General features: G+C 49.4%; 1 protein-coding gene across 11 annotated transcripts in view; it reads left to right on the top strand.

Moving 5' to 3' along the window:
- The window catches only part of TLN2 (talin 2), a 7,472,684-nt gene that overhangs the window by 3,122,133 nt on the left and 4,323,253 nt on the right, over window positions 1-27,298 (top strand). The window lies entirely within an intron of this gene.

The raw sequence follows: 27,298 nt of genomic DNA, 5'->3' as shown, positions 1-27,298 counted from the left end.
GATTAGAAGGGAAGTGGTGACATGAGACATCTCATTCTCACAGTAGTCCTTAAGTGTGACGTTTCAGAAATGAAAGCGAGAGTTAGCTGCTTGTAACATTAAAGCTTCACCAGGATAGTCTAATTCCAATGTGGAAAGATGTTAGATGCCCCCACACTAGTAAGTTTGCCCCCCTCACAGCCTCTGAAGTTAGCGCCTCTCCCAACATTTGAAGTGTTAGTCCCCTCCTGACATTAGCCTAGGTGCACCTCTGATGCCATGAACCCACCCCTCAATGAAGTGGCCCCTAGGGCGGCTACATTTAGGGTTGAGGCTGCACACATGCTTACATAAAACACTTTCACCCATGCATTCATCCACCAGTTACACAACTCCTTAGATGCATGCATACATAAAACCAAACACTGCATTGACACAAACATAAACACCAACATGCACACATGCATTCATACACATATGCATACTACTTTAAATGCACGTATATATATATATAAACATTTCATTTAAAATAAAAATCACTTACCTTACCTCCATGCACCCTTCAAAAGCATCCACGCAGCCGACACATAGACATGCTGCCTGACAGGAGAGAACTCCTCTCCCATCAGTCAGTGTGTTCACGCTGAGCAATGTGAACACACTGACTGACAGGAGAGGAGGCCTCTCTTGTCATGCAGCATGTCCACGTTGTCAGCTGAATAACGGGAGGCAGCAGAGCTCACTTCTGAGCCCTGCTGTCTGCCATTATTTTGCTGTTTGCTGCAGAGGCAAACGGCTTTGCAAAATAAAAGCAAAATCATTGCAGGGGCAGCACAGTCCCCCGTGTGAATAAAAGGACACAGGTGGACTGTGCTGCCTTCTGCTTAGGAGAGGGGGCCGCGAGGCCCCCAGCAAGCGCGAGGCCCGGGGCAGTTTGTCCCCCCTGCACACCCCTCGTGACGGCCCTGGACCTCACTCTCAATCATCCCTAGAGGGCCTCGTCCAACCCCACCTGCCTCTGCAAGCTGCTCCTGCCCCCTCCTCACCACAGGCGCCACAGTCCTCTTGCTGCTTCAAGGATGCCTCTACCTCACACAGGCCCAGAAGCCTCCACGCTATACCCTTCTCTACTGGACTGCACGGTGTTTGATGTCTGCAGAGGCCCTGCAGCCCCCTGGGTCTAATACTCGTCTCCAGTTCCTACTCTATACACTACGGGTGCTTCTCCTGGGTAAGCTGCTCTCTCACCAGCTGCCTTCGCAGCACGCTCCCAGCCTGGCCTTTGCCATTGCATAGCGACCGCTGGGTCCCTAGACACTGCCTCACTCCCAGCTGCTTGCCAGTGTGGCTCAGGTCCCCACCTGGCCTCCATGGCAGCCGCTGGTTGTGGAGGGCCCGCCGTTTTGGCAGCGCTGGTCCATGTCTCCAGGCAGTCCCGAGCTGCAGGAGCTGGTTCCAGCCCCTCCTCCCTTCACTGCAAGCACCCTTCCAAGCCCAGGCACTGTTTCGCCGGCTGCCTCCTCACTTGAGTGCTGACCTGGCCCATGCTGACCAACAGGGCGATCGCTGGCCTTCTAGCCACCACTTCCCCCCCAGACACTTGGCAGCATAGTCTGAGTGTCTCCTGGCCTCCAGCCCCCTCGCTCTGCTTTTGTGCTGCCACCTGCCATTTTCCATGTGGGCCTTCCTCAACCGGCATTCTTCCCGGGCTGGGCTTTCACTCATTGACGGTCTGTACGTGTTCCACAGTCGGCCCCTTGTACCCAGGTCTGATCATTCAACAGAAGATGTCGGGAATCTCCATTATTTTATTCAGCAGGGACGAAGCTTACACCACACTCGTCCAATCAGCCCGCCATCTTGGCCCACATCAGTCTTTTGAGGCTCATTGTTCTTAGTAACGCAGCTCGACCTGCATGGAGTCACTTACCTGACTTTCTGCTGGGCTCCGCGTCAGCCTTCTGAGGCTCTGCCATCCTCATTCTCAGAGCCTCTCAGGGCTCCTCCGGCCAGCCTTCATCTGCGTCATGCTGCACTCTCCTGTTACGTGACCAGAGCCCTAACACTGACACTGGCGTCCCTCTTTTCTCCATGGCCACACCTCCTCTGGGCCTTTTGGTGCAGTTAAAACTCTGCAGCATCTGTTGAAGACTTCCTGTCATTGGTCATCCGAGAGGCTCCTCCAGTGGGCTGGTGCACTAGTTTCTCCTGAGTCTTCCCAGGAGATTGGGCACAGGTCAGAAGTCAGATCAGCCATTACAAAAGGGTGTATGTGGTCATTGTAAAACCCTAGTCTCTAGATACCCTATATAGGTGTTAATGTCATGAGCACTGCTCCCGAGAAGCCAAGTCAAGCCCAGCATCCCCAGAAGCAGGCTCACGACCCTTGTCCCCGGCTCCAGCAAACCCCTATTGGGGCCCTTTGGACCATGTCCTGGCGCCTCTGGCGTCAGGCTCATAAGGAACCTCAGTCCCGTGCCAGGGGCTCATAATTCTTGCAAAGGTGCTTGGGTGGACCTACCTGTAGCAGACCATGCTGCATACTCACCTTTGCAAATGCTGGCAGGATGAAGTCCCCAGCCTTCTGCTGGGAGGAACTATTCCCTGAACTGGGACTACTTTCTTACCTGGGTGGGGCTGGTGCCACTCCTTAGCTCTGGAACACAGGAACTCTTTTACCTGGGCGAGGCTGAGGAAGAAGACACCCAATCACTCCAACACTATTTAAACCACACCCGATTGGGAAAACGTGCTTCACGTTATTCTGCATCTGCAGCAGGACGCTCACCGAGTCAGCTCCAGCATTCCAGTGACATCTCCAGCTTCAGCTCAGCAACCTGTGGAAGAAAGACACGAGAACTATACTTACCATCCAGGAATCCAGACACCGGCAGAACCTGCAAGCAAAAGAAACATAAGGTTAGCAAGTTGCAACACGTTCGCAGCCGCGCTCGCTTACCTGATCCACCTGTGCTTTCACTGATTCTTCGCGGCCTTCTCTTCAGCAGCCTAACGGCACCTGTAAAGACAAAGAACATTGTTAAGTAGGAATTGGGTGAAGGCGGGCGCATTTACTTTTCTTACCTGCTTTTGTGCGCGTATTACGATCTCTTCAACCGCAGCAGCCCGGCACCTGAAAACAAGAAAAGACATTATTTAAGTGCCATTAAAGACTGCAAGAAAGCCTAACTCTTACGTGTTTCCCCACGTGCATCCACGACTGGGAAAATGCCCGCAAGGTCCCGACACCTGATAATAAGAAAAGAACATTGTTAGAGGTGCTATAATAAGGTCACAGATCATTATACTCACGTACTTCGCACGTGCAACGGCAACGGACGAACAACGCCCGCAACATCTCAAGACCTGAAAACAGAAAACAAGGGACATTATTGAGGTGTCATTGAAATTCCCATACCTACGTACAACCGCATGTGTCGCGCTCTCAGTGACCACACCCTCAGCATCCAGGCACCTGAAAAAGACAATGCAAAGACTTCATTAAAGGTGCCCATCTCTTCAAGACTATAAACTCTTTATACCTACTGGCATCCGCTCGTGCAGTAACGGCAGCATCACCTTTTGGCATCTCAGCACCTGTGCCACTTCTAAGGCCACAAAAGACTTTGAGGACCTCCAGTGACGTAACTGGAACCCACGCACCCCTGCATAATTCGCAGGATGGAGAGCCCAGCATTTATACGCTTAAGGTGAGAGCTCACCAGGACATTGGACTTTCGGAGAGTTGGCGATTAGTGAGGAGGAAGTCCAGCCAAACGGTCATTAACCCTTTTTTCTTCCGCCTGCAGAAACCTTACCCTGCAAGCCAGACGGTCAATAAGAGAAAGCCCAGTCCAGAGAGTCATCCGAGCTCTACGCTTCTCAATTGAAGAGACTATAACAGTTCAGCCGGGACCAGCCCCTCTGTGGGAATCAGGTGAGTGTTACAGTTAATGATAGGGGAAAGGGATGGTAACGTCTTTGTATCCTAAGGGGGAATACCTTCAGAGGGCCCCCACTCACCCTCTCCCCTAGCGGGTGTTAAGCAAAGCAGAATCACCTCCCTAGTCCCAAAGTAGTTGTCTCCCTGTTGTGCAGAGGTGACAATCTCCCTAGATTTGTCACAACAGACAGTTTCTAGATAGTAGGAGTTACAGATCATCAATACCAGTTTGGGGTCAAGGGATGCTTGAGTTAGGGTGGGTTTGACTATCCCTAGGATATTGAAGTTACTTGCCGTAATGACTAGAATACTCATAGTCCATAGGCCCTTTTACTCCATCTTTGTGGGTGATTCCACCAAACAAGAAGCATAGGGTGGAACTGTGATAACCTACCTGATATCAAGGACAAGCAAAAAGATTCTTCAGAACTGCCTGACCAAACTCTGCATCTCACCTGGAGCTGGTGTCCAGTGAGTAGTGCTTATAGAAGGCCGACTGAGTGGCCCAAGTAGCCACGTTGCTGATGACATCCCAAGAAGCAAGTCTCTGAAATGCGACGGCCGTGGCCTTGGCGTGGCCTTGGCTCTGACCTCATGAGCATGAATCCCAGGTTTGCCAATGGCCGTGTATGCCTCCAAATGACCTGAACTATCCAACAGACAATGGGGAACTTAGAAGCCTGAGAGCCTGGGGAGGAGACCCCAAAAGTCACAAACAATGCCTCAGACTTCCTGAAGGATTTTGTCAGAGGGAGAGAAAGCCTGAGGACCCTCTTGAGGTCCAAGGAATGCAGGACCCTCTCTCCCTCTGACTACGGGTTCGGAAATAACACCAGCAGGCAGATCCCTTGATTCAGCTGAAATGGAGAGACCACCTAGGGCAAGGAATTTGGGTGAATGCGCAAGATGCATTGTGAAACATGGTGAAGGGCTTGCATGAAGACAACATCTGCAGATCACTAAACCTGCGCGCAGAGGTGAGAGTCACCAATAAAACAGTCTTTAGTGTCACCAAGCTGATGTCCACAGAGGCCATCGGCTCGAAAGGGTTGCGTTGAAAAGCTGCAAGAACCGCATTGAGGTCCCAGCCTGGATGCAGTCTATGCACCGGAGGAAAAAGCCTAGACAACCCTTTAAGGTGGGCCTTAACCACCGGGTTGGCTGCCGAAAACACATGCTGTGGGGAATTCTTGTAAGCGTTGATGGCCACCAAATAAGTGCAGCAAGTATCCACCTGAACTCCAGAAAGAGCCAGGTATGCTGACAAGGCCAGCACGTCATCCATAGGACAAGTGGCAGGGTTCAGCCGTTTGTTGCGGGCCCAATGGCAGAACCTAGTCCACTTGCTCTTATACTGGGACCAAGTCGAGGGCATCCTGGCCTGCTGAAGGATGACCCAGTTGTCATCTGAAAACGGAGTGCGCTGAAGCCTCAGCTGATCAGGAACCAGGCTGCCAGGACCAGTTTGGCCGGGGCCGGATGTTCCGATGCCCTTCCCGGCTGCGTAAGGAAGCTCCTTCTGGGGAATGACAGATGGATGGGATCCTGGGAGCACAACTGCAGCAGATCTGAAAACCAGGGACTTGAAGGCCAGTGGGGGGCAACTAGGATGAGGTTGCAATGCACGGAGTTCGGGAACTTGCAGAGGATCCGTTGGAGCAGAGGGGTGGCTGGGAACGCATAACACATGCAACCGTGCCAACCGATCTGGAAGGCATCTCTCAGTGACGCCTGACCTGCCCATGAAGCAAACTGGGGGCACTTGATATTCCAATGGGATGCAAACAAATCCTGGTCCGCGAAGACCCCAATGCTGCAACAGGGGAAACAAGGAGTCATTGTGAAACTCCCACTCGTAGGTGTTCAACCCCAAGCGACTCAGCTGGTCCGCTTCTGCATTGCTGTCCCCCAGTCGGTGGACTGCTGAAATCCAAATCCCCTGTGTCAGGGTCCATTCCCAGATTGAAACCAACTTCCATGCAGAGGTGGGGGGGGGGACGGGTGCCACCCAGCTTGTTCAGGTAAAATATCGTAGTTGAATTGTCCTTCTGGACCAGAACAGCCCTGTCCCTAATGATGGGCAAGAACGCCTTGAGGGCCAGGCCCACTGCCCTGAGCTGGAGCAGATTGATATGCAAGAGAGCTTCCATCCTGGACCATGCTCCATGAATTGCTTAGACCTCCAGAGTGGCCCCTCCAACCCGAGAGAGAGGAGTCTGTCGTCACCACCAGGGTAGGCTCAGGACAGGTGAAGGGGGCTCCCACTGATACATTGCCCTCCATCAGCCACCAGCAAAGATCGGGCAGCAGGAGTGGTGTGATTCGGATGCTGTCCGACTGAGACCCATCTCCTGATCCCAACTGGCTGTCAGGTTGAGTTGGAGGCACCTCATCTTGAGGCGAGCGTGCTGTACAGTGAGCACCCAGGAGGCCATCAGGCCCAGAATGTGCTGGAACCACCATGCCGAGGTGGTCGAGTTGACCAGAAAGTGTCCAACCGCCTTGCAGAGGGTCATAAGCCTCTTGGGCATGGGGAACACCCGCTGAATGGCAGTGTTCCAATGCACCCCTAGGAACACCAGTTCCAGAGACGGGCATAACTGTGATTTCCTCTGGTTGAGGGAAAACACCGGCTGATGAAGCATATCTGCCAATCTCTGGCAGGAGTGCACCACCTCTTCAGGTGACCCCGCCTTCACCAGCCAGTCATCCAAATAAGCGTATAGATGATGGCCCTCCAAGCGGAGGAGGCCTGCCACTGCGTTCATCAACTTCGTGAAGACACAAGGGGCCGAGTTCAGGCCAAAGGGCAGCACCCTGTACTGAAAGTGGTACGACATAATCGTGAACCGCAGAAACTTCCAATACAGTTGATAGATGGGCAAATGCAGGTATGCATCCTTTAGGTCCAGGGAACACATACAGACCACTGCACACAGAGACTCGGCTATGTGCGCTGGAGTAATCATCTTGATGTGTTCCAGCGGTAAAGACAGATTTAGAAATGGCAGGTCCAGGACTACCCTGAGGCCCACCTTAGTGTTCTTGGGTACCGCAGAAATCCTGGAATAATAACCGAAGCCCTTGCCTGCAAGAGGAACCAGTTCTATCACCTGCATCTCCAAGAGTGAAAGGACCTCCCGTAAAAGAGCCGGAGCCCAATCTGACGAAGAGAAGGAGAGGATGGTAGAGACAAAGGAAGAGGAGTACTGAAGCCCATGGAGACTATGTAGAGCCCACCACGGATTGCAGAGACGTTTCCAGGTGTCCTGGAAAAGAGCCAAACTGCCGCCACAGGCGAGCTGTGTTCCCCGACCTTGACGACACTGCTTCTTGGCGTCAGAGGCAGGGGCAGAGGAGGGGGAGTGGAAAAAGCAGCGCAACAGCCTCAGCCACAGAGGAAAATAATGGGAGACAAGACTAACCAGTCTGTAAAAACTTGACAGTGGGAAACATCCCAAAGGGTGAAAACACCTAAATTTAAGGAAAAATACGAGATTATTCTACGAGATTCTTTTTTAAACGGTCACCTCAGAGCCATCACCAAGTGTCCCTTTGCTTAGACAAATGCGCCAAGCCACAAGAACTTTTCTGAGCTGGGATGGAAGGGGGTGGAGGGGAGGGTCGATGAGGGATATGCGGGAGAAGAATCCATAGAAAGAACATTACGGTAATTCATTTCTCCCTCAATGGATTGCTTTCCTCCCGCAGATTCCTCATCTGATAGACTCCCCAAGCAGTTATGACCACAGGGTTGGGCAGAAAGGGTTACAGTAGCAGATTTTGCAGAACTGAACTACCAAAACGTGCATCAGCCCCACGGGCGACATCCAGACAATAGTGCATACATGCCAACCCTCCCGATTTAGGCAGGAGACTCACGATTTTTCAGTGAAAAATCGGGCTATTTTTCACTGTCTCCCGCCTGAAATAGCTCTAGCCCCAATGCATTCCTATGGGGAAATGTTGGTCTCCCGATTTCCCTGTGGAAATCTCCCTCCAAGCTGTGTCTGAATGTTGGCATGTATGATAGTGCCTGGTAAATGTATGCAAGGACGACCATATGTCCCTAATGGGAATTCCTCTCTGCAGGGCTGTAGGAGTCGAGGCCCCTCTCGTCGAGTGTGCCCTGATGACGGGAGGAAGCTCCCCGCCTGCAGACTGGTAACATTAGGATTGAGTCTGCTTTGTTACCACTAGACCCTGGAGGGACAAAGAATGAGCTACGAACAGCTGGTAATGTTTTCATAACACAGATGTCCTAGCGAAAGGAAACGTTCAAAGCTATCTTGGGATCTAAGCGGTGGAACCACTCCTCTTCCTTAGAGGGGGGTGGTGGAGGGTAGAAAACCGGTAAATCTATGGACTGAGAAAGGTGGAACTCAGAAACCACTTTCTGGAGAAAGCCAAGTCTTACTTTAGGGGAAACTGTTTCCAAAACAACACAGGAACAGGGGCTTGCAACACAAGGCTTGCAACTCACTAACTCTCCTGGTTGACCTGATCAAAACCAAAAAGTATGTTTTCAACGACAACAGTCTCAAAGAACAGGAAAGCATTGGCTCAAACAGAGCCGCCATCAAGAATGTCAGAAGGAGAAATTACTTACCCTAATGTTCTTGCTACGGATTTTCTCCCGCAGATTCCTCATCTGATAGGTATTCCTTCCAGGTCTGCTGCTTTGGAAAACTTGCAACAGGGGATGTAGTAGAAATCGACTCGGCCGACGATCCTTCTTGCTTGGCACTCGATCGTCGGTTCCGGACATGGCATTAGGCGTCATATATAAACTCTGTCACTGCGACCTGTACCTCAGTTTCCGAAGCAGATGAGGAATCTGCGGCAGAACAGCAATTCATTGAACTAGATTTAAGACCCAGTCCAAGACAACACAGGGAGTTGGCGGAAACTTATACATAAGGCCCTTCAGAAATTGGGCCATAACTGGGATCGTAAAGAAGGAATCTTAATCCGGCGACCTTTTGAACACCGACAAGGCCGCCAAATATCCTTTGACTATAGTAATCTGAAGGCCTGCTGAGGCCAGTGACAGAAGGAACTCCATCACTGTGATGTTAGAGCAAAGATGGGATCGATCTCGCGTTCCATGCACCACGGCTCAAATCTTCTCCACCTGCACGCGTACAGAGATCTGCATGCGGTCTGTGTGCAGCCAGCAACACCTCGAATAGCTCCTCTTAAAGGTCTCAGCCACCATACCTCATCCTCTCCAAAGCCACGACTGTAGGTTGAGCAGGGGTCAAGTCCTAAAAATGTAAGTGGGGGACTCATCAACAAACGCAATGGGATGCGACGTCGCCAGAAATTAGCATATCAAGGTGAAATATGCACATTTCTTTAAATTGGCTTTGCAAAACCACCCAAATTGCACATAACGAAAGGAATTTGCATTTCATAAAATCAACACACACACAAAACCAAGAGAGGATATTTTCTTCTAATAGTGTTTTTGAAAACGTTAAAAAGTGTGCATGTTTTAAACTCCAAGAACCAATACAAATGTTTTCCCTGGAACTTGCAGTACCGAAATGGGACATTTCACCTTTAGTTGTTTGTTATATTTCAACAGGTTATATAGTGCATTCGTGAAGTGTCTGGCCTGCAAGCCTGACGACTGTGGTTCGATCCCTGAGAAAACATTCAATATTTCTCATTTTAGCTGGGGGGGGACTGAGTCCACCCTCTGAAAAAAGTGGGTGGACTCAGTCCACCTGCGTGTACCCTTGACTTGAACCCTGAGGTTGAGGCACTGTGGGTTCGGGTGGAGTACCCAACCTTCTGACTGGGTCAGGAGATCAAGGCGCCAAGGCAACAGGTGAGGCGGACAGATGGTCAGATCCAAGAGATCAGAGTACCATGTTCTCCTCGCACACTCCGGGGCGATCATGGTCGCTCTAAACCTCTTTAAGCTCCTGAGAACCCATGTGATGACGGGAATCGGGGGAAGGCGTAGTGGAGAAGGAAGGTCCAATCCACCAGAATTACGAACCCCAAAGCATAGTTCGATGGAAATTCCATCAGGCAACTGTCTGCACTTCCTGTTGGACTCCGTGGCAAATAGATCCACTGCTGGGGTACCCTAGAGAGAGAAGACCTCCTCCAGGACTTCCTGGCACACTTGCCACTCGAGTGAGACCATGCACTGGTTGCTCAGAACAACCACCAAACCGTTCTCTGTACCCACCAGATGAACTGCAGAGACTGAGACTTGATTCTCCAGCAACCAGAACCACAGCTGCATCGCCTCTCTGCAAAGGGGAGGGAGCGCATGCCACCCTGCTTGATCAAGTAGTGCATGGCAACTGTTTTCTCCATCAGGATCAGGACATGTTTCCCCTTGAGAGACGTGGCAAAAGCCTTCATGGCTAGCCTGATGGCTCGCAACTCTAGCCTGTGGATGTGCCACTTAGCTTGAATCGCTGACAAAGGCCACTCACCTGTAAATCCTCGCAGTGAGCACCCCAACCCTTCAGAGATGTATGAGTAACCACTCTGGCCTGAGGCCATGGAGGCAAGAAGGGATCCCCCACCATGAGATTGCTGCGGTCGTCCACCAATTGAGGTCATGTACCACTTGACTGGACAACTTGAGGGGATCTGTGAGTGTTCTGAGGTACTGTGACCACTGACCTCTTAGGAGCCAGTGTAGGGATCTCATGCGTAGCCTGGACTCTGGCACTATAAAAATACAGGAGGCCATGAGAGCTAAGAGGTAGAGTAAGGAAGCCGCTGGTAAGGAGGCGTGAATTCTAGGACAAGTGCACCATCTATGCTATGCTGTCGACTCTCTCCTTGGGAGGGAAGGCTTCCACACCACCATGTGTAGGACTGCTCTGATGAACTGGAGCCTTTGGACTGTTGTCACATGAAATTTCTTCAAGTTCAGGGAGAAGCCCAGCCTGTACAGTAGAGGCAGGTATCCTCCAGATGGGACAAGACCTGCCCCACCAACTTCCCTTGGGTCAGCCAGTCGTCCAGGTACGGCAATTCATGGACCCCGGATCTCCTGAGGTGAGCCGCGACTACCACCATGAGCTTGGTGAAGACCCTTGAAGCGGAGGTCAACCCAAAGGAAGCACTTTGAACTGATAGTGCTTGTCCCCTATGAGGAACCTCAGGAACTTCCTGTGCTTTTGATTTATCGGCACATGGAAATAAGCGTCCTGCAGATCTATTGACACCAGCCAGTCCTGAAGTTCGAGAGCATGGAGAATTTCTCTCAACGTCACCATCCTGAATTTGTCATTCCTCTGAGGTCCAGAATGGGACGGAGACCTCCTTTCTTTGATATCAGGAAATACCGGAAATACCAACCCGATCCTCTTTGCTCGGGAAGTACCTCTTCCACAGCACCCTTCAACAACGCTAAATCGTGGGAGGGGAAATCAAAGCTGCTTAGAGGGTGGTGCTGCTGTCGCTGTTTGCTGGCCTCTGGAAGCCACTCTGCCCCATCCGGGGCACGAGAAACGCTTCTGCCCCTGCCTGGCCTGTGGGAGCTGAGCTTTCCTGCTGTAAGGCACATAGCACATGTAGCCTCTGCACCTAGAGGCAAAGCTGAAGGCTGAAGGCCGGGTGCGCAGCTAGGACCAGCAATTTTTCAGGTAATTTTGACTCTTTAAACTTTTCAAAAAAGTAATCAGTCTTCTGGCCAGAAAGAAACTCTCCCTCGAAAAGCATGTCCAGTAGCGTATTCTGGACGTTTGGGGAGAAGCCGTAGGTTTTGAGATAAGCTTGCCTTCTCAATACTACCGCCGATACTACCCCATCGAAGGGCCAACACACTCGGCCACTTCCAGGCCCATTTGTGCAATGACTGCTTGGCTACCTCCTTCCCATCTTCCACCAGCTGTGTAAACCCATCCCGCATTTCACCTTCGGGGATGTAGTGCGTTGGCTGCTCCACAGCTTTTCATAAACCAAAGGAATATTTTGCAAATCCACAGCCCACATTGGTGGCCTTTAACGCTGTGCTGCCAGAAGTAAAGACCTTCTTGGCCGCTGTGTCCAACCCCTTACCCTCCCTGTCCGGAGGCAGATTTGAAGTGGATGCCGCAGGCCTGGTAGTGATTGTGGCTGCCTGCACAACAAGCCCTTCCGGAGAAGGGTGAGAAGCCAGGAAAGATGGATCTCCTCTTGTGTGGCATATATTTACCCACTCAGCAGTACTTCCCCACATCACCAAGCTGCACTTCAGCAGAACCAGCAAAATGGCTGCGCTGGCTCCTGTGAGCACCATTGCACCCAAACTGCGTTTGCAGCGAAAAAATGATGGCTCCACTGTTTTGCCAAAGCGCCATTGGGCAAGATCGAACAGGGAGCACCCAGAGAAAGGTTACTATGGTGTGTTCTTGTTTGTCTTAAAGAAATGGAGGGAAAAAGCAGCTCTGCTTTGCTGCAAGCCCAAAATTCCCATTGAGAAAGGGAATATTTCACCTTAAAAATGATGCTGCTCTGATGCTATTTTTCCCTGTTTTCATCAAACTGCTTTTATTAAAAAGACCCTGTCATGCCCAGCCATATTCACATTGTGCTCCATCAGAAAAGAGCCTTATTCCTGAATGACAGGCTGTGCCAGCCAAACCTGAGAAAATCAACAAAAGCTTTCCTTCAGCTACACAGGAAACGCTTACATTTTGATACAAAACGTCAAAAAAATCACTGCTTGAAAAGAAAATCATAGCTTTCTGTGCACATGTCAATTTCAGGAAGACTTTTGCCTTGTACAGACTGTTGTGTAAAACAAGCTGACTACAGCTACAAAACCATGTGGGAATCCAAATGCAAGAGCAAAACCGAATTTGAAAGGAATATGCCAGCTTTCACCACATGTGTCAGAATGGGCTTTAACAAACCAGAGAAAAAAAAATGCCTGTTTTAAAAAGTACAATGTTGAATGAAAGCTTGTCTGTGCCTAGCAATGAAAAGGGGTTTGTTGCTGGGGAAACATATATGGCTGTTTTATTTAACAGGCTTGTTTTGATTCAGGACAAAATAAAAGAAACATGAAACTGTTAAACTGCATGGGCTGGATTTTGCAAGCTACCAAAAGAGGTTATTCCAGTTGGTCAGAGCTAAGGCTTCCCCAAAAGGGAACCACCATAAACTTCCAGGACACCTGGATGATAATCGCTAGGTTGGAAAACTTTGATTGACCAAGACAAAGAACCTTCACATACTAATCAGACTTGGATATGGGCTGAGCCATCTTACAATGGAACTTCTAGGACACGGATGTGCGAAGTGAAAAATCACACCTACTTGTGACTTCTACGGGAAGCTTCAAAGGAAATCTCTGTGACAACCCTGGATTGAGGGGGTAGCCTTGGAAAGGCATGTCCATATGTGGGGACCAATATGGACATTTGCCTCCAAGGACTATTTATTAATAAAAATGTTAAAGACTGTTATCTCTGCATCAGGACTTTGCAAAAAATTTGAAAAGTTAACTGTTTAAATGTGATTTTATGGCCTTTAATTTAAGATGTCATAGACTTCACTGACCCGTGGGGAATAGAAATAGCAGAGAATTGGGTATTCCATGGAAAGTGTATAGAATGCCACTGTCAAATTTAACACTGATATGCTTAATAATATGCTTAATAATAACCTATACACATGTGTAAAGTTATAGAATTTTAAGTAATATAATTCTCACTGAAAAGCGTGAAGAACTGGTAGAAGGGCAACACAAGGTCCCACAACCGTGAGGATTGGACTGCTGTGCTCTACATACAATATGTAATCTGCCCATGTGTTTTGTTAAAGCGCCACACATGAATAAATGTGTAAATTAGGTTATAACTGATTTTTGGCAAAAAGGGCTGTGGTATGTGTTAGTGAGAATTCTCTGTAATGCTAATTTCCCAAACCTAGTGAGTCCCCCAGCAGCTTTGCTGGATTTTTGGGGTTTATTTTTTTCTCTCCTGCTAAGAGTGAGATTCTTTTGCTCCCACTCTTAGACATGATTTGAGGTGTTCCTTTAACTTTCCATGTGTTTTATGGGCTATGGGGCCTTTTACTCCATAGGGTCTCATGTGTTTTTTGATGTGGGTTACACAGCACCCTCCGTGCCGTAACCCAGGGGTTTCGTAGCGACCCCCCAACATAGACTCCATACCCTGGGACTGACTACTGTCTCCCACGGCATGTAAAGTCACCATTGGCTTTGCTAGTCCCAAATTATGAACAGAAACCAGTACAAACCGTCATTGTGGACGTACTGGTCAGGGCAATTCGATTGCCCCGGGGTCTGTTGTTCGAGGGGGCACGTCTCTGTCCCCCCTGATCGAATTTTGGCTGGTGGCAGTGGATACTACTTTTTATATTCGACCGCGAATATATCTCTATGGGATTTTCCCATTGTTCGAGGCTACCAACTTTAATTATTTAATTCTTATAGCCTCGAACAAACCGCTGGTTTATTTATTTAATATTAATTCGCCGGTTTGTATTTTTTGCCAGAACTCGATTCTAAGATGGCGTTTGTGTTCTCTTCTGTGACTCCAACCCAAGTCGAGCCCTTTGTTCCACTTTTTGGCAGGCTTCTCCACAGAAGCCACCAAAAGTGGTGCCACTCTGTCTGGGTACCACAGGGGGTGTGGGAGGGGGTTTAGGCACCCTGGACTGAGTTACCTTGGTAACTCAAGTCGCACTCTTGTGTGATTGGCCCAAGTGGTGAGCCGGCCGGCTCACCACTTAGCATGTTTGATTGACAGCTAGGCTGAGTGAATGGGGGTGTGCCGCATAAAAGCAGGGCTTTGGGGACTGGAACTTCAGAAGTCGCCACAGGACCTAAGAATCTGAGGAGGGAGAAGCTGAGCCGGCCTGCAACGACGACACCAGCGGTGGATCCCTGCTGAATCCACTTTTCCCAACGACAGAGGAGATCTCCAGCCCGGAGAGTCTTCTTCCTGACTGGTGGGGATAACCAGTCTACCTTCTTTTTGCCTTCCTGGAGCATCTCGTGGCCGCCTTGCCTGTGCCAAGCACCCCGGCAACCGGGATACCACGTTTTCACCACTACCGCGAACCGAAAGGGTAGTACCTTTGTACCGGAGAACTCCGCAGCAGGTTTCTTCCCCGGCAGTGCCACGACCTTCATCCTTCCTCCACGACGAGATCTTCTCTTCCTCTGGACGACGCTGTGACTTGCACCCGCTGCCAGAAACAACTGCCCCCGTTGGAGGATCCTCTCCATTTAAGGTACCGTGTTCCGCCTGGCTTCCCTTGCAACCGTTTGAACGGGGTGTATTAAATCCTCGTCTCTCGGACCTGGGATAGCCTGGGACACCTTAGCTTACTTTTCTGCACTGAACCAAATCTTTTTCGAACTACCTCCACAAACTTCGAAGACTCTGTGTAACTGTCTGATCTTGGGCATCTTCCGCCCGGCTCCCTTGGAAGTGGGCCTGGCGCCTAAACTTCCTTGCTCACCAGTAGACTGTGCCTTCCTAAACTTGCTGTGGTTCTTTAAAAAGTGTTTAGTGTGTATGCTTCCATAATTCTGCTTTTCCCTCCCTTTTTTATTTAACTTGTTGGAGTGCCATCGAACGTTAAGCGCTCACCTCTGTCTGGAAATAAGTGCGGTTTACTGCCAAACACCTGTAGTCTTAAATCTTTTGCAGTGGTCCCTAAGGGAACTACACAGGTTTCTGCCTAACAGTGTGGCTTTTCTTTTTTTTTTAAAGGCATGGTCTAGTAAAAAATGTTATTGTCCCTACGGGTCGGCCATGTTTTTTTAAGCCTAAGTGGCTCGATTTTAGAAAACTTTCCTATGGACCTTACCCGAGTTTTCGTCCATTAAACGCACGCGAAAACAGGCACCAGGGAGCCGCCATTTTGTGATAATCCTATCACTTTCCGCATCGCCCTGGCTGACCTGCTTCTGCGGCACTAAATCAATTCCCCCGCCCCTGAGCCTGACATTATCCAAACATTCATATTCCCTGCCTCTCTCCGTGACGTTACTGTGCTGCGTAGGCAAACGCGCCCAGTCGTCTTCTACGCGACTCCACACAGAACCCGGAAACCAACACAGACCATCTCACAACACAGCGCCACAATTCGGAATATGAAACTGTACTTTAAAATCAAACAGCAACACGGTACATTTGGTAAAGTACATTTATTTGACATTAAATGTTTAGAGAATATTCAGCAATTGCCATATGAACTCCGAAAGCCATTTATTTTATTTTATCTGTATCCGCCATGGTACACAGGGTGTTGCTTTTCGTTAAAAGAAGCACTTTGGAAGCACGGTGAACCGCAAGGCTGTTCCATCAACTAGGCACTAGTCCATCGTAAAGGTTGATATGTTGCTTCTAGCCACTAGTACAGCGTAAGGGCATGTGGGCCCTTGGCGATCGTCCCATAAAATTGTCATTGTGCTCCAGTTGTTCACACAAAGCTGCAGGTGTCTACTGTAAAAGCCATCTGCTGGTGTCTCAAACCGATGGCTGAAGCAGAAGGGGAGCAAATACCTGTTATGAAAACAAAAAAATTATAATTAGTCTTGCCAGCCAATCTTCATTAATATTACTCATTTTATTTATTACAGCCGATCAGAAACTATTTGCTTGCAAGGATAGTTCAATGGAGTATGTTCGGCTCTAAAATCAATGCGAAAAGTAACGAAATAAATCGAGGCCAACACACAATGATAAACGACAGTTAGTATACATGCGTGAGGAATGATATGATATATGATATGGCATTTGTAACGCGCCTATACTCAAGTGTTTCAAGGCGCGATGAGGCAGGTGGGGAACAAGGGCAGACAGACAACGATCCTACTAGGCCAGGTGTCTTTCTGATCGCGCATGGGGAAGGGGGGAGGTGGGGTAAAAGTGCTGTACATGGTTAGTTGAATACAAATTAAATAATAGGGTCAGCTGGTGGCAAGTGCAAGGTAAATGCCGGGAGAAAGGGCTGAAGGATACAGAGACAGTCCCGTAGTGCAGGGAGGCAGTGCAGGGAAAAGTGGCTGGGCCAAGGACCGAGATCGGTGAGACCAGTGGACCTGCATGACCATGTGCCCACTACGAACACGTTTTCCTTGCTTTTCCTAGCTCTTCATTCATTCATTTATTCATGCATCCATTCATTAAATCTTCATTCCGGTATAAAAGCGGTAAAGATGTACTTACATTATATTTGAAATTTCCATTGTGTCTCTTCGTAATGCAGTCTGTAAAACGGACCGTGCTCTTGACAACGATTTTTCGTATACTGAACTAAAATGAAACTCGGTCTAGTTACTGAATTTTCTGCCTTATCGTCTCTTACGTTATTGCGCACCCCTTCAAATGTAGTTCTTTCGGCATGGTCCCTGTCTCAAGGTCAAAAAACAATAGACCCTTATACTTCCAGTGCGACTTGTGGGCCTCATCTGGGCGCGAGCTGAAAATCAAAGCCGCTGTCCTTCGCATTCTTTATTTGCAACATCACGTAGTATAGGCATCTGTGAGAACTTGAAATTTAGAATCCCTCTATGTAGTGCGCCTCAATGTGCAAATGCGAACTGGCTTCTCTCCCAAATGCCACGGCCCGCTTGGCGCGTTCTAAGTGCCCTAATTTTGTCCCCGTTGTCTGCGAGCTTTGCAGCCCAAATTGAGACATTTAATTTTTGGCAGAAGGTCAGGGAAAGTATAAAGTACCTCAGGAGTTGAGTTAAAAGTGAGATTTATTGTTTGTTTGTTTTATTATTTGCAATACGCAAGCCTCCCCTCCGTTAACAGTGCGCAACAGTGCGCAGCATTTACATTTACATGAGATCAGACATGAGAAAAATATATACATACACATATATGAGGTGAATATAGAGAATTCAAAGATGACACCCAGCTTGTTCGCCACCCATGATGGTGAAGGTAGGGGTTAGGGTTACAGGTACACTGTACAATAACATTTATTTACAAAAAGACAATCGTATTGCAATTATTTAAACCGCAATTTGTATTTCACAACCAGCTGTGCTTCGGGTGGGCATGGCACAGTCGCAATGTTCGGTGGCAATGGATCACTGCTCTGCACAGAAACGTCCAAAATTCCATATCTGTGCTTCTCTAACACAGCAACAATAAGGCCTTTCACAAAGCCGAACTGCATTTCATCATAGACTGGTTTGATCACCCATTGCTTACTTCGTTTTGAAAACACCTTAGTGTAGCGAGGCATCCTTACTTTACCCCTAGTCCTAGATTGTTCACGTCCGACATTGCTGTTATGGGCCAAGACCGCTAGTAGAGTGCGATGTTTCATGCCCCGAAAGCTAAAATGCAAGCGCTTTGGCCTGTACTTTAGGCACATACTGAGGAACACCTCCAAATCTCCTGTGTGACAGAATTCTGTCAGTCCTCTCAAATCTCTTGATAGAGTTTTGTCGAAAACAATCTTCTCAATGGCTTTGTGTGTCGGTGAAGATGGAATCAACCACTTCTTCTTCCGTGCCTCCTCTGGGGACAAAGGGCCATGTTCACATTGGTGGAAATGTTGATTTGCTGTCCAGCTGTGAACGTTGGTACAGTGGTGCATCAGTGACCGCCATTTTTCAAGTAGTATTTCCACTGACCCTTCACAAGTTTTGAGCTCCACCAAAGATGGTTGGTGTTAGAATGGGACCATTGCAAAATACTTTCAAAACCATTTTTTTTTCCTGCAGCCGAGATTTTCTTATTGATTGAATAAGCAAGATGCCATACGTCAAATTGATGTTTAATATGTGGGAACTGCTCTCTCATTGTCTTGGCAATTGAAACGTGTCTGTCCGTGGCTATGAGGTCGATGTGCATTCCCCTTGATTGTAGATATTCCACTGATTTTATAAATCCTAGTTTCTCCATGGCCACTGACGATGTACATTGTGTTACCTGCACGACCACCGAACTCACAATTTTCTCACTATCCATGTCCTGAAAGTGGTAGGTGCAGTACTTGGCAGAAAATCCAGGGCTGTCGCACTGTCCATCGCCGGCTAGCCTGAATCGTTTGCCTTCGAATGTACTTGCTAGAGACAATTGTTCAATTTTCCAAGCATCACTAATGGCCGGAAACAGATAATCACGTTGGTATATGTAGTACAGCGCTTTAGAAATGAAATGGAGTCCCACAAACTGAAAGAAAGCCTCTAACTTTCTAAAACTGGAGCCACTAAAAAGTGATGCAGCTGCACACAGTAGATTGCCTGCTGGCAGTTTCCCCAGCATCGGTTGTGCAGACCATGAGAACCTATGATTTAATCTACAGGCGGCATTTATTTTGACGTTACTGCATTTTATTTGACGAGTCACATTATTCAATGGCTTCCCACATACTTTCCCACTAATGGAATGCACACATTTCAGCATACTTATAATTTCCATCAAACAACTGTTGAATACAATGGGCCTCATTACGACCCTGGCGGAAAGTGACTGACCGGACCGCAACAGCGTAAATAGCGTTTCCGCCATTGCACGAAGGAGCAAAGTGCGGCCAATCACGACCCATCGGGCACGAGCATTACGCCATGGCGGAATCCGAAAGGCTGCGATGGCGGAAATGACCCCAAAACGGCCCTTACCGCCGCCGTACGCTGCACCAGGTGCAATACCGCCACCCATCGTAGCGGTCACCGTAATGAGCGGTCACCGTAACGAACGTGCACCGCAAATTACGGCCACCGTAAATATACGGAAACGGAAGTAAAAGCATGTGGCCGGAACGGGAAACAGCACGCCGCACAACTATAAAATCCGAATCCCAACACAACCATAAAAAATCCGACCCTGACACACATCCCAACCCGTTAGCAACCCCAGTTAAAAAAATAAATATGGGAAAGGTAGCCAAGAAAGCGTGTGACCGCAAGCGGCAGGTACACTTCTCCCGAGAGGAACTGACCGTGCTCACCGAGACCCTCCAGGAAAATTCCGCCGTCGTCTTCTCCAGTCAAATGACCAGGACGGCCCTTGCCAACAAGAAGGCCATATGGGCCCTGGTGGCACAGCGCGTAAGTGCGGTGGGGACAACACCCCGCACGCCACAGCAATGTCGCAAGCGGTGGGACGACCTGCGGATCCGCGTACGCAGCATACTTTCTGCGAACAGGAACATCGCCACAGCTACCGGGGGGGGTTCAGAGTCGCCCATCAAGTTGACCCCCTGGGAGGAAATCTGCGCCTCCACCATAGGAATGGAGAGCATAGAGGGAGTCGGAGGGATGGAGAAAGGAGTGCCGACATCCGGAGAATCAGGTAGGTTGGCCAAGAGAAACAATGCGAAATCCACAAACCACGAACATGTGCAGTACCATGTGACCCCATAGTGCAATACATACTTTGCCCTGACAGCGCCCTCTAAAAGTCAGAATGAACAAACAAATCAATCAAGAAGCCATAAACAACCCCTACATGTGCAGCATGCACCCCCTAACTGCAGGCAGCCAAATGAATGCATCCTCAATCCACACGAAAATGAGACCACCTCCAAGGCCCAGTCCCAAATCAGCCTCATGTACCACCCCAATGCATTTGATACGTTGCCATTCCAAATCCGACAGACCCATAACTAACGCTCGCCCCTCTTTACTCCACCACAGGGTCCGATACCAACGACGAGCTGCAGGACACCCCTACCAGCACGCCTGCAAAGAGGGCCAGGACCAACGTCCCAAGAGCCTCCACCTCAGGTGCAAGGATCAAGACACGGCAGCAGCAGGAATCAAGTGGCAGCACACTGGAGGGGACTGCAACAGGCACCCCAGCAGCCAGCAAGTCCACAACCCCAGCACCACAGGTCCCCCCAAAGAACGTATCTGATGGCACTGCCTCTGGTGGTAGCAGCACCATAGGTGACACAGCTGTCATGCCAGCATGCTCCGACACGGAAAACAGTGCTGGCGACGTAGGTACCATCCATGACCTTTCCCAATCCCCCTGCATGTTCCATCCCCTACACCATGACGAAACCACGCAGGGGCACCCTGAAGACGACGACTGGCCAACCCCCACAAGTCCTGTGCCAAGGCAACATGTGTTGAGCAGCCCCCCTGTCACACCACCGCAAATGTCCATGGCCCAGCAGAGGCAACAGTCCCTCGACCTGCTGATCGAGCAACAGCAGGAAGCGTCCACGCTACTCAAGGACCATGCAAATGAATGCGGGGGTTCCAGGGCAGCCATGGAAACATCCACCGAGACACTCAGGGCACAAATAGAGAAAAGTAGTGAGAGCCTCAGGGGAGAAATGGAGAGAAGCACCGAGAGCCTGAGAGCACAAATGGAGAAAAGCACCGAGAGCCTGAGAGCACAAATGGAGAAAAGCACCGAGAGCCTGAGGGGGGAACTGCATGCGACGTCCAAAGACGTCTGTGCTGAACTTGCTGCTGTGCGCCGTGTGCTCTCGGAGCTCTCACAAACCCTCAGAGACATGCATGGACGCGAGCAGGCAGAGACATCATCCGTGGCAAGTTCCGTCCAGGGCAGCCCCCAACGCAGATCTGGCAGGAACCTGCGCTCCACGGGCAGGGGTGCCCCTGATACCCGTAGAGGGGGCTTGCAATAGCGTCTACCCACGGACAGCATGCATATTTGGACACTGGTGTTGGGGGGGGAGGTAGTAGGGTGGAGGGGGTGTGTTGGGCTTCACTGGGTGGCGGGTCCATAGGGTGTATAAATCAAATCACATTAACAATACAGCACCTCATTATCATCCAATGACATGTGTGGACATTGATATTTGCGTACGAGGCCTTCATAGGCGTACAGTCCACAATGTGCCTGTACTACACACACACAGTGCCACAGGTCCCCTTTCCGTGTAATAGGCACCATGCGTGGTTGCTAGAAGCATGCATCTATGATGCTCTGTCGGATTGCACGTGCATCCTGTGCCTCATGGACTCCTTGAGGTGCCTCCACATCCCCACCCTCATCATCATCATCATCTTCAGGTGCATGCAGTACAGCGTCAGGGGGCATGGGCACATTCCTACGTATGCACATGTTGTGCAGCATGACACATGCCATGACCATCCTAGAAACCTTCTCATGGCTGTACATGAGTGCCCCGCCAGACCTGCTGAGGCTGCGGAAACGAGCCTTCAGTAGGCCGAATGCCTGTTCAATGACCACACGGGTACGTGAGTGGGCATGGTTGTAGTCCTCCTCATGCTCGTTCTGTGGGTTCCGGATTGGTGTAAGGAGCCATCTCTTCAGTGGATACCCGGCATCACCTGTATGAGACGAATAAAGGGTGTCAGTGGAATGATAGTGCTAAGTAGCCCCCCCCCCCCCCAGCAAGGTCATTGACGCATCAAATGGGCCACGATGTCATGCATGGAATGAGACTCACCGAGTAGCCAGGATCTGTGCCCTGCGTGTCGCTCCATGTAGCGTGGTATTCTTGTGTTCCTCAGGACCATAGAATCATGGGTAGATCCTGGAAATCTGGCACAACAATGCGTAAATATCTTGTTGGAGTCACACACCATTTGTACATTGATTGAATGAAATTGTTTCCGGTTGCGGTACTGGACCTCCATGGCATGTGGGACAACCAATTCAACATGGGTGCAGTCGATGGCACCAATGCAACCCGGGATGCCGCCAAGTGCATGGAATCCCACTTTAGCGTTGGTAATCTCCTGGTACGTGCGTGGTAGTGTGATGTGGTCGTCGGCGTGCTTCAGGAGGGCATCGTGCACTTGGAAGAGTGTCCGTGAGAACAGTGGCTGTGAAATGCCATGCAACTGTCCCACTGTGTGCTGGTAGGTGCCTGTGGCCAGGAAGTGGAGTGCAGACACCACCTTCAGTAGGGGTGGGATGGCGGTTGGGCTATCTATCATGCTCACGAGGTCAGCATGTGTCATGTCCACAATGGCGATTATGGTGTCCCGGTCCAAACGGTAGAGGGTGTGGATCTGCTCAGCAGTGAGGTTGAACGGATCGGCTCGGAGGCGTGGGATTGCGGGCCGCCTGCGTGGTGGTAGTGGCAGTGCTTGTGGGCCTTGCTGACCCTGCCTTGCCCTCCTCCTCCTCCTTCTCCTCCGTCTCCCCTGTGCGCCCGGTTGTTGTACCTGTTGTTGTTCGTCGTCTTCTTGTAGTTGTAGCACTTGCAGTGCTATCTGGTACCCCAGGCCCAACATCGCTAGTCCTGCCGGTAGCATTTTGGAGTGGGAGTGGTTGTGGGAGGGGTTTGGGTCTGCAATATATGTGCTGTCGGCCTGTATGGCCTCCACCTGTGCTGATTGAATGAATCTGTGGCAGATGCAATCCCTTCTGGTCGAGCACGTCCCGCACGTAAGGCTGCATTTGGCCGCATGGCATCTTGGGATTTGATTCATGTATCTAATCCCGATGGCAGTGTGATGTACTTTGACTGATCTTCATGCTATGCTCCCATTGTTACACATGCTATGATTGCAGCCGCTTACATACCTGTGAAGAGTCAGTGGTATGTAGGGCTCGATCGATGGCCGACCCTCATGCAGCACAGTAACGTACTTCACCGACGGGCGTGGCGTCCCATTTGTGATTGCAGCCAGTTAGCATCATGACACACAGCCGCACTACATTGATGTAATTGTGAATGCAAGCGTTCACAGAAGCCTTTTCGACGTAATGTTGCAAGTGAGGAATTCGAAGGCCAGCATTTTGGGTTTTGAAGTAGCGGCGAGGATACGCCCACAGGTCTGGCTGGAAATGTAACGTTCTATTGTAGAATGTCCTTGGGACATGGCCCATAACGAGCAGGCAATGAATGATATGAATTGAATGGGATGCGCAATAGCGTAGTGGACGATAAGGCAGGACGTTCCCAAATCCATCTTGCTTCACAACACTACAGATCCGGCCAGGGGCACAGTGGTTTTTGCGGACTGCATTACGCACAGACGCGATGGAAGTTTCACATATTATGTGAGTGAATATTCATGCGTTTTCATTGCGGGATGAGGGAATGATGTGTGGATGCATGGACTGATGATTCCGTTTAGGGTCTGCCATGTACATGGGTTTTTTGATTCACTCCCCTTCCCCTGCGTTATGTGATGCAAGGCTGCCATAGTGGGACATACGTCTATCTACCCTTGTCGGATCCTCCCTGTCTCGACGCGCCTTCATACACTTGTGTCTAGGCACGTTACTAATCCCATGTCATGGGTTCTATCTTGACGGACGCATGCACAGTAACCGACGTTGCCAATGGTGTATTTAGCTCGGTTGGTTTCGTTATGATTCGATACTGATTTAGGGGTGTGTATATTCCTTTGGAGTGGGCTAGCATGCATGTGGGTGTGGATTTGGTGTGTTGAATGAAGATTGTAATGCATCATGAGTCCCGTAATGCAATCGGTTGATTTGTGTTTCTTTTGGGTGACAGGTATCTCCTGCCCTATTGCAGATGCCATCTCTACGCCACTCCTCCAGATGGTTTTTACTCTCGACTCCTGCAGCTTCGGGTGAATCAGTGGAGCACCATTTCGATCATATGGGACGATCGCCAATGGGCCACATGCCCTTACGCTGTACTGGTGGCTAGGTGCAACATTTCGGCCTTTCAGCTCGACTAGTGCCTGCCTCATGGGACGGACCTGCGGTTCTTGCCGCTTCCATGTTGCCTTTTGGAACGTTGATGTAGGCCCTGTGTGCCATGATGGTACAGGGCGTCACACAAGTGGAAGCCGGTCAATTCTTGCAGATGCAGCCCTCGGTGATGATGGTTGTTTTGGTGGTATTTTGCAAATTGCTGTGGGGCCTTTGTCATTTGGATGTGCATTTGAATTGTATTCCGATATTTGTCGTGTTGCGTTGTTCTTTGCAGGTGATGTGGCGATTTTCGCTTTGTGGCGGTATGTATTGCGTGATGATCTGCATTGTGTTCCGCCTTCTGAGTTGAGTTGTGTGGTACAGTACTGGCCGCGTTTGCCTACGTAGCACAGTATGGTCACGGATAGAGGCTGCCATTGTGACTGTTTACGTGATGTGCTGTTCAGGGGCGGGGGATTGGCTTTTGGCCGACTGGTGCCTGTCAGCCAGGTCGATTGGTGGAATGATGGGTTGTTCAGAATGTGGCTGGTCACAGGTGACTGTGTTTGCGTGCGTTTGTTGGAGGGGGACTGGGGTCATGTCCATTGGAATAGCTTCTGTATTGATGCCATCTGTGCCCTGCAGCTCCCATCGGCCCCTCTTGGGATGAGCCTGGCTGCTCAGTCACTCTGCCGACTTGTGTGGTACATGCTTCTGCTGATGGTTGGTTTGTTTACTGGCATGAGTACAGGGCTGGTGCAATCCCCCTCAGGATGCTGTTTTGGATGTTGCCTTGCGCTGGTGGCAAGCGATGGGGGACTACTGTTGTTTTGTGTCATGTGTTCTTGATTTTCATTTTGATGTATTGTACCTTCACATGCCTGTGCTGCGTCAGTACGGCTATGGTGACATGCCGTACATGGATGCCCACTCACGGGGCGCTTTGAGCCCCTGCATGCTTTTCTACGTTGGCATGCATGGGTGAATTGTGGATTTCACTGGTTGCATAGTGTGAGTACATTGCGCCTGCCAGGAGTTGTGCGATGAGGCCAGGGAGTGGAGTACAGGCACTCAGTGGGCCATTTACGGTTGGTTCGCGTTGCCGTATTTCTCGCCATGGCGGAATGGTACTTTACGACGTGCTTGATGGCGTTCAGTACATGTCCGCTAGGGTCGGAATTCGCGTACCGTTGCGCCATGGCGGTGATTCCGGTTTTGCAAGGCGCGCGTGCGCGTACTTGGTGCAGTTAGCGTTGCCGTTCACTGCGGTGTCGCTAATGGCATCGTACTTTACGGTGACGGGTCATGATCGCAACGAGCGGTGTTCGATGGCGGTATTGCATTTCCGCCATCATTTTTCCATTTCCGCAAGGGTCGTAATGAGGCCCAATGTATTTGCTCTCTTTCATTAGACTGTCTTCCTGCGTCAACGTTGTTTCGGCCTGTGACGTTGCGGAGATTTCAACACATTGGAAAGTAATATCGCTGATATCAAGTTCTGATGCGTCTATGGATGCTGCGGCTGGTTCATTCTCTGTCATTTCAACATCTATTACTTCGACATTGATGGGAGAACACAACAATGTCGACAGGGTTTTGGGTGGCAAATTTTTGGCGGGTGTAGATTGTGTGAATTGATCTGCAACTACTTCAGAGCTATCTTCAATACATTCAATAACATCTTCTTGTGGTGGTGCGGTCGCACAGTAGCAATGGTCCAATGCAACTTTGCTGTAGTCTCCAAACACAGTTAATTCATTTTCTGGCCATTGGACATGAGCATCTCGAGCCTGAACACGCCTCGCCTCAATTAATAGTTCCTCCATAGTGCACATGGTCTGGCAAGCAACATCTCTCATTCGCTTCACTGTCTGTGTATGTATAGTTCTGACACCCAGGGTAACTGGAGGAGAGATTGGAAAAGGAATGTTCAGTTTAAACACAAGATAAAGTGTAGTCCAATTGACTGGAAAAAAACATAAAATAGTCCCCAGCACAAACATGTAAATGTTTAAAGTTATGAACTGTTTGTAACTAACCTTTTTTTGTTTTTTTTTCTTTGCAACTTTTTTGACTTGACCTTCAACATCTGCACACTGTAGCTCCGATTCGTTTCCGCATGTCCTCCCTTCCTCTTGCGCTGCAACGACTATATTTTCTGTATCCGCATAGACAGCACAGAATGAGGCTCCATCGTCTCCCTGAAACATAGTACTTTCATTACTATGTATCAAAATATTGTTAGCATAAAACACACATGAGGACGAACACACGGGTACATCTCAATAGCCAAACACAATTTAAACATTGTGTGCAACAATCAAACAACAAGTATTCGACCAGTGATGATCTATTTCGATGGAGCTGTCAGTATCCATACCTCTGGCTCTGCATGGACTGCCATGAATGGTTGTATTGGAGAGGAGGCATCCGCATCTCCCTGAAACACAGTACTTGCATTAGTATGGTTTTCAATATTTGAAACATAACACACACTTGGGGTTGACGGCAACGGTACATATAAAGAGATAACCACAAATGATGCATTGTCTAAAACAATCAAGGAAAATATAAGTATGCAGATTTCATCGACTTATTTCTCTGATTCCTTTACATCTGCATCATCAAAATGGGATGTTGTGATTGTAGTGGAAGCTCCGTCGTCTCCCTGAAACACAGTACTTGCATTAGTATGGTTTTCAATATTGGAAACATAACACACACTTGGGGTCGAACGCACAGGTACATATAAAGAGATAACCACAAATGATGCATTGTCTAAAAGAATCAAGGAAAATCTAAATATCTAAATTGGATGTTGTGATTGTAGTGGAAGCTTCGTCGTCTC

The sequence above is a fragment of the Ambystoma mexicanum genome, chromosome 11 (assembly GCF_040938575.1).
Source record: "Ambystoma mexicanum isolate Mex_15411 chromosome 11, UKY_AmexF1_1, whole genome shotgun sequence".
Classification (NCBI taxonomy): Eukaryota; Metazoa; Chordata; class Amphibia; order Caudata; family Ambystomatidae; genus Ambystoma; species Ambystoma mexicanum.
Note: the sequence above shows the minus strand (reverse complement) of the source record. Positions and strands in the feature narration are given on the sequence as shown.